This window comes from Lepisma saccharinum, chromosome 9 (assembly GCF_977018435.1).
Source record: "Lepisma saccharinum chromosome 9, izLepSacc3.1, whole genome shotgun sequence".
Taxonomy (NCBI): Eukaryota; Metazoa; Arthropoda; class Insecta; order Zygentoma; family Lepismatidae; genus Lepisma; species Lepisma saccharinum.
In genome coordinates, this window is record NC_139237.1 from 25,330,081 (window position 1) to 25,341,694 (window position 11,614).

The following is an 11,614-nucleotide window of genomic DNA, read 5'->3' on the forward strand; positions in this document are numbered from 1 at the left end:
AATGCTATTTGACACTCGATGTGACGCTCTTAGCCGATGTTATTGAGGCATTTAGAGCATAATCAATACAAAATTATTACCTTGACCCGGTCTATTTTTACAGTGCTCCAGGACTAGCATTGTCTGCGATGTTTCTGAACACTAAAATAAAATTGGATCTCATCCAGGACCAGGACATGTATCTGTTCATCGAACAATGTATACGAGGGAGCTAGTACAATGTTCTGAAAGATATGCCAGAGCCAACAACAAGTATGTTACCGATTAAGTTCCTGCACGACCATCAAACTATATACTTTATGAGGATGCCAACAGCCTGTATGGTTATGCCATGATGAAAAAACTACCATATGCAGGGCTTAAGTGGGTCGAAGATTTCAACATTGAGGATCTTCAAGACTTTGATGATAGCGACTATCGCCTGTTCTTAGAGGTCGATCTGGCAATTCCTGATAATTTGCACAGCCAGTTTTTTGATCTGCCGCCTATTGCTGAGTTCCAGTGTCCGCCCGGCTCTATACAGAAGAAGCTGATGATGACTCTAGAGCCAAAACAGGGTTATGGCATATACTACAAGAACCTCCAGTTCCTGATGCGTCATGGTGTCAAAGTGACCAAGGTTGGCAAAATCTTGAGGTTCAAGCACTCAAGATGGTTGAAGCCATATATTGATACAAACACCGAGCTTCGAACACGTGCGGTAATCCAATTTGATAAGACCTTGTTCAAATTGATGGTCAATTCGGTGTATGGTAAGACCATAGAAAATGTCAGAAAGCATACTAATGTGAAGTTGGTTACCGACCCCATCCAAAGCAAAAAATTGGTAGCAAAGCCTAATTTCAACTACAGAATTCAACATGAAAAAACTAAGATCAAGTTTGATAAGCCTATTTATGTAGGGGCTGGAATATTAGAATTGGCCAAATTACATATGCCGGTGCTTTATTACGATGTGCTTAAGCCTTTTTATACTGATCGTGTAAAAACTGATGTATATGGACATGGATAGCTTTATTTTTGATATTCACAGCGAATTACCTGGCCACCTGAATATTCAACCACACAACAAAAAGGTGCCTGGCAAGTTAAAAGACAAGACACTTGGCGATGTTATTGTAGCATTTGCTGGGTCAAGGGCCAAGATGTACAGCTTTGAAGCATCCAGTGGTGCTCTTACTAAAAAAGCCAAGGGCGTTGGTGGAGTAACTGTAGACAAAGAGCTTAGATTTGTATATTACGAAGATTGTCTCAAATCATGTAGCACAATCAGAACATCAGAATGCAGAATCCAGAATGTGGATCACTTGTTGACCACAAATATTGTAAGAAAGGTTGCTCTGGACCCACATGACGATAAGAGATGCGTTTTATCATGCGGTATACATACTCTACCATGGGGTCATTGCGATTTGATAAGTGGCAATCAATGCCCAATCACAGAACATGCCTTGCAATTAATAAACATGGTAATGAACTTATTTGGGTTCAAAAAACAGGCTATTATATACCTGCCAACACCAGCACCCTCTCCTGATATACAGTCTATGCTATCTAAACTAAGTGGTTTGTTAATTATTCATCTGAATAGCATACTTACAGATGTTGATGTTAATACAGGTAAAACTTTGTTCATATTTAACAATAACTTAAACCACTACCAGCTACCTGTAGGTGGTCAATTACAATTTATTACAACCCCCGAATACAATGTCAAGGTTTAAGTAGGCAGAAATATTTGCAGAATTAAGAACTCAAACATGGTTTCTGGCACTGTATATACTGTCTCTGCCGGTGACTGCTTATATATTGAGGTCCTGGGACACTACGACAAGCTTATACCTCTTTTATAGAATTAAGAATCAGATACTCTATAATAAATAACCTCTAAAAAAGCACAATGCCTAACGATATATTTGGCCATTCAAGGAATGAAGATCACAAAGACAAGATTCTGATGCTTGACGTCAGAGTCAAAAAATTAAGAAGTGATTTAAAAGCTCTACATACCACACTCAATGCCAGTCTTCAACTCGAGATTACCAATTTACAATCACAATGCATGGACCCTCTTCTTAAAATCGACTCAGAACTTAAATTGCTGCTTCAGAAATATACTAACTTGGCTACACTAGATAATCTACAGAGTCTTGAAGAGGTCGTAGCAGTTCTTTAAGCCAAATTTAAGACTCAGGCTACCAACTCTGAGCAACTAAAACAGCAACTAGAATAGCAGATTGCTAGTGTCCAGACACAGCTTCAAAGAATTGTTCAAAGCATAAAGTTCCAAGATGTTTTTGATCTAGTGATTTCTACTTTAAAAGAACAGATTCAGTCACTACAGATACCTAATCTGGACCCCTTATCAAGTTACAACTAGAGACATACGAGGATTTTGGCAAAATTCAGAGTATCATAAGCCATCTTGAGGGTACCATAGCAGCAGTACGCAACGATCTGACAAATGTACAAGAAACTCTGGAGTCCCCTTTACCTGGTATCGTAGACACCCTTGTCAGTGTTCAGGAACAGATCACCAAGCTTGAAAATCTTAATACCGAATCTGTGCTATGACATTTTCATCACTTGATCGATGATATTCAAACAAAGCTTGAAATTTTACAACAATCGACACCTACTCAGGCAGACATAGCCCTGCTCCAAGATGCTATGCGTAGTGTGGCTGACGCTAGTAAATTAAATGTTGTAAAATTGGCCCTTGAGTCTCTGCAGAATACGGTGGCCAATCTGCCTTCATCACAGGAACTTAAAAATATTAAAAGAGCCTTACATCGCATATTGAAATCTGAAGACATCAAGAATATTCAGACAGAGATCAAACAGATTACTCAGACAGTGGCTACTCTTCCAACCAATCAGCATATTAACGAACTGCATGCCCTGTTTGAGGATATCAGGACCCAAGTCCATGATCTTACAGCCCAGAGTTCAAAATTGGCTGTTGTTGAAAATCTGCAGCAAATTGTAGCCAACATCAAGCAACAGCTAGGAACCATGGAATCCAACCAAGGAAATGCTCTGTCTGTTTTTGCCACGCAGCTTCAAGAGATTGTGCAACAATACAAGAAACTTTCTGTGAACATAAGAATCAAACCAGCCCACAACGAGATTGTTAGGACGATCAACGAGCATCTTGAATCTGTAATAAGTAGATTGCTTACAGCAGAAAAAGAAATAACTGGCATAATCGAGAATCCTAAGCACACAGTAATCCTTGAATTGTACAGTGTCCCCAACAAAGAACACGAATCACCGTTTACACCACCTGGCAAACTGTATACTATGTTGTCCCCTGCACAATTTTATTACCAGTTCTTCGTAAGGGTAACACTCAAACCGGTCAAGATCAAGTACTGGTTACAACCACAGGCACACCACTACCCTACCTTGTCAGTAGCCAATGCTGACAACATTCCAAAAATCACCAGTGTGGAGTTAGAGGATTTTACAGACCCCAATACACTAGAAACAGCCTATACTGAAGATGATGGTTCTTTGGAATTTGACATACAAATAGGGGATAAGCTGTATTTAGAAAATCCTGTAGTATCAGCTGCTGAACACCCATAGTTGCAATATTCTTGTTTACTTACTATGTCTAGACAAACCATAGTCGACGAGCTACATAAACCAGCCAGACGAAACTATGAGCGACTGCCAGTGGTCACAAAAAGCATAGACGATTTGTGGCAGGCTGACTTGGTTGAGATGGCAAGTGGACAGCTGAAAAACATACACAAGATCAACAAGGCTACAAGTATCTTCTTACTGTCATAGATAGAATTTCGAAATATGCCTGGGCTGTGCCACTCAAATCCAAAACTGGAGCATGTGTTACAGAAGCTTTTAGGGCAATCATCAATCAGAGTGGCAGATTACTGCGCTATCTACAAACAGATAACGTTTAAGAATTCTATAGTTTGGTGTTTCAACAATTTGTTAAGAGCCAGTCAATACGACATTACTCAAGTAACAGCGAAGCCTCAAAGCCTTTATTGTAGAAAGATTCAACAGGACACTTAAATGTGATATGTATAAGCAATTTACGCTTCAAGGTAATTATAAATTGGTTGCTATGATACCAGAACTTCTAGATCAGTATAACAACTCGGTCCAAACCACAATTAATAAGAAGCCATCTGACGTAACCAAATCTGACGAGCAGCAATTGATCAACTCTGTTTACTATCCGAGATATCAGCCAACAACCATAAGACCTAAATACAAGGTAGGTTATCAAGTAAGGATTAGTAAATATAAACACATATTCGAAAGAGGCTTTACTAGAAACTGGAGAACTGAATTATTACAGTGGTTCAAGTTGTACCTGGAACCCGTAACACATATATAATAAAATACCATCACAACGAAATCCTCAAAGGCCGATTCTATGAAGAAGAACTTAGCAAAACTAAACAGCCTGACACATATCTCATATAAAAGTCATCCGCAAAAAAGGCAACAAACTACTGGTCAAATGGCTAGGTCATCCAGAAAACATCTGGATCAAAGCAGACAAAGTGATACTATGAACACCTGGGATGTTATAAAGCGACTACCAGAGCCCGAACAGCAGACTAAGAAAAATGGCAATCTGCTATTTGATAATATTCGTTGTCTTATTGTTGGGCCATCGGGTTGTGGTAAGATTATGCTATTGGTTGATAATATTTTATTGGCATCTAATTGGTTAGATTGGAAAAACAGGCACTTGTACGTTTTTTCTAAGAGCTTAGAATAATTAAAATATCAGCAGCTGATGATGTTAAGCCACTCGATGAGTGTCTCGATAATTCTGTTGTGTTTGATGATATTATATTACATAATCAAAACGAGCTTCGAAATTTCCTTATACAGGGGCGGCACAAAGAGATAGATTGTTTCCACATGGCGCAGACCTTTTCTAAAATACCAAAATAGCTGTTACGGCACAACAGCAATTTCATATGTGCGTTTCGTCAAGATCATATTAACCTCAAACACATATATAATGAATATGTAGGTACAGATTTAAGCTATAAGATTTTTCTAAGTTTTGTGGTAGGTGCTGCAACCAGGATAGCTACGGGTTTGTCATAATCGATTTGATAAGGAAGCCCAATAGTGGTAAATATAGGAGTAAAATCAACGATTTTCTAGATGTACAGACGTATATAAATAACCATGAAACGATCAATTGTTGGTGATCATAAATTAAGAGATTATCTTGCAAAACGATTCAAGGGATGGAAATCAGAGAACCGAGGTTTTTATGAACAACACAAGCGCACAGAACAGCCTATTATTGATGTTATTAGTGAATTGGGTAAAAATATCAAACTTGTTATAGAGCAGAACGAAAATTTGATTATAGAGCTTGTGCCGATAGCTGATCGGAATATATTATATTATCTAATAACCCCCCTTTTTAGTATTCATACACCTAGTCTTGTTCGTCCTCAAAGAATCGAAGCTAGTTAGGATCCTATTGAATTGGGCCTTCTTGTTCAAAAATATTTAAGCACACCTAAAGATAATAAAGTTGAGGTCATCGGTTTATATGCTGATGCAGAGCGTGACGGTATCATCATACATAATATTTGCAATTTTAGGGTAATGTTTATGGGCAATGATCTGAGTGTATATTTTGAATCTCATCTTGATAAAGCCCGACCCTGTGGCCGAGTGGTTAGCACATCGCGCTGCGACGCCAAGGGTCCCGGGTTCGATTCCCGGTCGGGCTTGGTTGTTTGTGAATGTCCATTCATCAATTTCATCATTTCATCACTCATCCCCATCTTCGCAAATTAGCCAAGAGGCACAAAAGGCGAAGTAAAATAAACTAAATCAAATCAAATCAAAAAAATCATCTTGATAAAGAGGCGGATTTGTTAAGTATCCTGGAATACATGCATTGTGGGAACTGATGATACGTAAACGGCCTGATAATTATACATATCAAAATATGAGTATTACAAAGAAATATTAATAAAATCGGATGCCCTGTATCAAAATAAAGATCCTACATAAAAAAAGAGTCAAGTTTACCAGTGGAGCAAAATATAATAATTTATTAAGCCTATATGGATACAAATCAAGATAGGTAGCAGAATCAAACAGTACAACACCCTGCCTAAAGAATTCGTTTGGGTTGAAGATGTAAGAAAACTAATATATAGGCTGTTCGTCATAGCTGGCAAAGAAAATGCCGGTAACCATAATTTTTGTAACGAAGAAGTCGGAATTATGGATATGATAGCAACCAAATTGTCTAATTTTAGAGTCAACGATACTAAGGTCATTAGATATCTTATAAAAATTTTTAATACTCCACCCCCTACATTTTGGAATATCTCTGAGGGTCGGGGGCTGGTTAATGATATCATATATAAGCTGCCATTCGAGCTACACATACCAGGCTATTAGTATTGTGGTCCCGGTACCAAATTAGACCACAGAGTAAGCAGGGGGGATCCTGGTGTTAATCACTTAGACGCTGCTTGTAGAGACCATGACATAGCATACAACACACATACCGATCTTGACAAGCGACATGTGGTAGACAAAAAAATAGATGAGGCTGCATTCGGTAGATTAGTAAGCAGAGATGCTTCTTTGGGTTAAAAAATAGCAGCGTTGGGGACTACCATACCTATGAACATCAAACAAAAACTAGGGTGGGGGTTGTAACAGACTACATAAACTGGCCCAGCAATAAGTGTTACGACTTAAATATAAACCACTTAATTAAGCTATGTAATCACCAAATATGTATATAATAAACCTACGATGAAGGCCAAGGGTGTTATGTATCAGATACCTTATGCAGGTCTTAAATCTCTTGGTACTATCGATAGTTTTTTAACCAAAAAACAGCGCAAAAGGAAAATCTCTTGTCTTGCCAAAGGCCATGGTATGAAGTTGTTACTTAGTACCCCCAATTAAAAAAAATACAGAATCCAGAAAAAATCACACGTAGGTGGCTTTATATTTAGTATCCCGGCTAACTTAGCAGCACTTGGTGCAGTTGGTAGCTTAGCAGGGGGATAGGCTGCCATTGCAAAAAACAGTAATAGATGCCAAGAAGAATAAGGCCGAATTAGCTGAACAAAGACGCCATAATCTGGCTATAGAAAAACAAGGCAAAGGTCTTAAAAAAGTCATAAATAAGTTTAAAAGAAACAAGCGCCGCTTACCAACCAAGATATCGAAGCCTTAATCGAACCACTGGGCATCAAAAATTTTAGAGGTGTATACATGTCTGATTCTTTACAAAACAACCGCTGAAAAGAGAGTGCGGCATAGTCAATTTGGATAGCTACAAAAATCAGGGCACACACTGGATCTGCTATCTTCAATATTCAAACAAAGCATTTGTATTCGATTCGTTTGGAGGGATTCCACCTAATAATGTAGTAATATATCTAAAATCTCATAATCTGTATTACAATAACGATCGTATTCAAAATTTTGAAGATATTAATTGTGGACATTTGTGTTTATCTGTTCTTAGATATCTGTCCCAAAAAAATAAACCATCAATTGAAGATTTTCAAAACGCCCTGTATCTAAAACATCATGGGCATATTCAATCTGACCAGCCAGAATTCAATCTTTAAACTCAAACTACATGATGATAATATGTATCCCAAATCAATAGCTCTTAGAGCATTCTACGGCATGTACTTGATCCCTAATATTACACACCATAACAACACAATCACAGTTGGGGATCAAAAAAATGTCATAACTCCAGGGCAGTATAATATATCTACTTTAAATACTAAGTTACCTAGTGGTGTTGTTTTAACTCAAAAATTCTGTCACTCACAGAGTAGTGATTGTGTCTGCTACAGAGACTGTGGATCTGGGTACTATAGCAGAGCTACTAGGCTTCCAGAACAACACAAAACTTGAACCAGCCATCAAACACACTGCTGTTAAAATACCTAAATTCTTGGCCATAGAGACTCTGAATATTCACTGTAATGTGGCTGAGGGTATGATCACCAAATCAAATGGCATAGGCACTCACAAACAAACTGGCATCATCGCAACATTCAAACCTAAGTCTGAATTTATGGAGCTAATCATCTACACTCCATCACCAACATTATATTTTCCTGTGTGCCATAATAGAATCGAGTACATTGAGTTGGTTGTCACTAACGAAAAAGGAAGAATTAGTTGATTTTGCCGGAGCCACAACAACCGCCATCATAGAGATCAATATATAAATAAAATACATACTAAAAAATGGAGCATATCGAATGCTACGAGCTACAGTCGTTCCCTCCGAACCGTAGTACCTTTGCCAATTTGAATCAGCCCAACACAGAGATTGACGTTGACCTTGAGGTAGGGGATGGCTTGATACACCCCCACAGAGCAGACCTATATATCAAGTTTGATGTTGTCAAGCTCGACCGCACAGATTATTCTGCTAACTCAAACTAGTAGACAATTTTGTACCGCATCTGTTTTCTCAAATCGAGATCCGAAAGCATGTGTTGTCATAAACAGAGTAGACTATCCTGGTATTACCTCTACAGCTTTGGCCACACTGAATTTATCCAAGACCGAGGCCTCGTTCTACAAATTCGGTGAATTTGAGGCTGGCGATAAAATAATAAATAAGGCCACACTGTACTGTTTCCGATGCGCCTGTTACCTAGATTCTTCTCAGATTACAAAAACATTATGTGGAAGGGTGGTTTAAGAATCACATTTCGAAGAGCCGCCATTGATAATAACGCTTTGATAAGGTACAATTCATTAAACTCTACTGGGGCAGCTCTGCCTAATACCTTACCTGACGAAGGCAAATGTGTTATTCAGACTATGGAGCTAAGAATCCCGGTTGTTGAATACGAAGCCAGTTATGCTCTTAAATATAAAGTAGATATACTAAAAAATCCACAGGTGCCTTTACAATTTTATACATATCAATGTGTACAGAAACCTACCACTGGTAGCTATTACGAATTCGATGCTACGAATTCATTTTCTAGTATACAATATGACATGCCAGATTTTGTGGTGGTGCTGTTTCAGACTGGTCGAGACAACAACCAGCAACAAAATTCAAGTAAGTTCGATAACTTCAATATCAAGAACATATATCTTAAAAACGGCAGAAAGGAGGTGTTTCCTAGAGAAAATTATAATTTAGACATGTCCAAGGATGATTTTCTTAAATTATACGAGGCCTACACAGCATTCAAAAGAGTCACTACTGGCAATACCGACTTGTATTACTCACCCGATGAATGCAAAGCATAGAGACCGATGTTTGTCATCAACATCTCAAAACGCAAGCAGGTTGTAGTTAATGACAGGACAAACATTAAAATAATCTGTGAATTCCATGATACACCACCTGCCGACACCATATGCAGTGTTATTCTTATAGGTCAGAAATCATATGTTTATGATATAAAAAACGAAAGAGTCACAGAGCAATTCTAGAAAGCCTATGCATAATGCATTGCCTTAGTACTAGATAAACAAGTTTGGCCTGGTGCCCAATTAAAATATTATGGTTAACATATTAATACTCTGAACTGACTGTCAAGTATTAAGCCCACTTGACAGAGTATTACACTAAAGGCAATAAACTCATATGAGCATCTTGGCCTAGTTTTAAGTGTGGCCAAAACAATGCCAAGAGGGGCATATTTTTTTACGATCCTATGGACAACAATCTGACAGATGCAGCTTTTTGTACGTGTAGCAAAATCAATCTGAAGGGGGGTCATACCTTTTACGGGCAATCCCCGAGGGCATTTTACTAAAGTCTTGGATTAGACAGAGTAGCACGCTGTAAGCAATAGACTCATATTGGCATCTTGGCTTAGTTTCAAGTGTGGCCAAACTAGTGTGATTGACGTTCGTTCTTTTTTGTCCCAGTAAAATCGTATTTTATACTACTTGCATCGATTGAGAGACGATATCAAGACTAACACTTCATAACAAGCTCTTGCCATTCTGAATATAATCAGTCATGCATTACAAAATTGACGATTACCGACAAGATCTTTTAAAACAACTAAAAAAAATACCGAGACCTTATCCCCTTCTAGATTTGACGAGAACACGAAACATGTCGATCGAGATTTTGGTAAAGATACTATAATTTGTGCCTTGATGAGAGTCCTCGAGATACCGACCACCACCAACAAGACTGAGGAAGACATGCATAATGCAAGACAAGGCGATCCCGAAAGAAAGCTAGACCATCATACGAGAACCAAACAGACCTCATTGCATGTGAGATAAAGTAATAATGTGCAATGTTAAGTATCGTCTTTTTTTCTCGCTTTCTTCATATGGTATTGCGGTAAAGTAATCGCATTATAATCAAGAAGTTCTGGGTTTCATTATAAATAATGACTGGATTCCCACTCTAAACTGTTACATAAGTCCCTATTTACCTAGGTATGAATTTAAAATAAGTCTGGTCAACATCAAAACGCTCTGTATTTTTTTTATTTTGTGAGGTACAGCAAGGTTCTTTTTTTACAAATTAAAGAGGGAATCACGAAATGAAATGATTTTATGCATTTGCTTTCAGTGTGCAGTTTGTACTTTTCTCTGTGTTACTGTTTACAAAAAAAAAACCGTTAAGAAACTTATCTTTTTTCTTTTCACTTAAGAATAGTTCCTTCCATGAGGATGTTTTATATCCATTGAAGATACTTAGTAGCTTCAATCATACTTTTAACTGTGGATCCAGTCCTTACAAACCTATCTATATATAACTTAATAATTTTAAAAGAAAATATATTACGTGTATTCTAGGAAGTATAATAACTGACTATGAAAATAAGAAACTGTGAACATATCACTTGAATAAGTCTAATATTAAGCTTCGAATACTCCCTGTGCAAATTATAAATTGCATTGAACTTTGATCTTTTAACCGATGCGTGTGTCACGAGGAAGAGTCAAATTTATTCAGTGTCACTTTCAAAGTTAATGCTATGGGATCACGATAAATTTACTTCAGAAGGAATATAAATATATTTCAAAGACTTTGTGTAATCAATATGTGTTAAACACACGGATCAATGCTGTGGCCCCTGGAAATGTCTTGTTCCTAACGAGGAGATAGGTGCGGCACTGAAACATATGTGACATTATCACTTGCCATAAGATACACCATCCTGTACTTACAATGTACCTTAAGAGAAAATATGCGTAGTCGCTATAATAGTTTTCTCTGTAGCCGCTGATGATTAATTATTCATGTACTGTTATTAAATTTAAAATGTCTTTAACAATTCGCGAAGGCGAATAACTTAATACAACTTATCAAAAAGAGAAAACAAACTTTATAAAATATCAATTTTAACAGTAACATTTGAAGTTAAAATAGTTAATAATTATAATTGTACATTTTATAATTTGATCTGTATGATAGCAAAGTCACAACATTCTCCTTACTTTGGGAAGAAAACGGTGAGTGGTCAGATACTTTTGATTCACTCTATAGCAATTACATATTGACACGAGGTGTTTTCTTCATAATACTTCTAGGTAAACTAGGTACACATCAAGAAGTTAACCTAAAATATATTCCCTTTTAAAACCTAGGTACTCTTTATCACGTAGT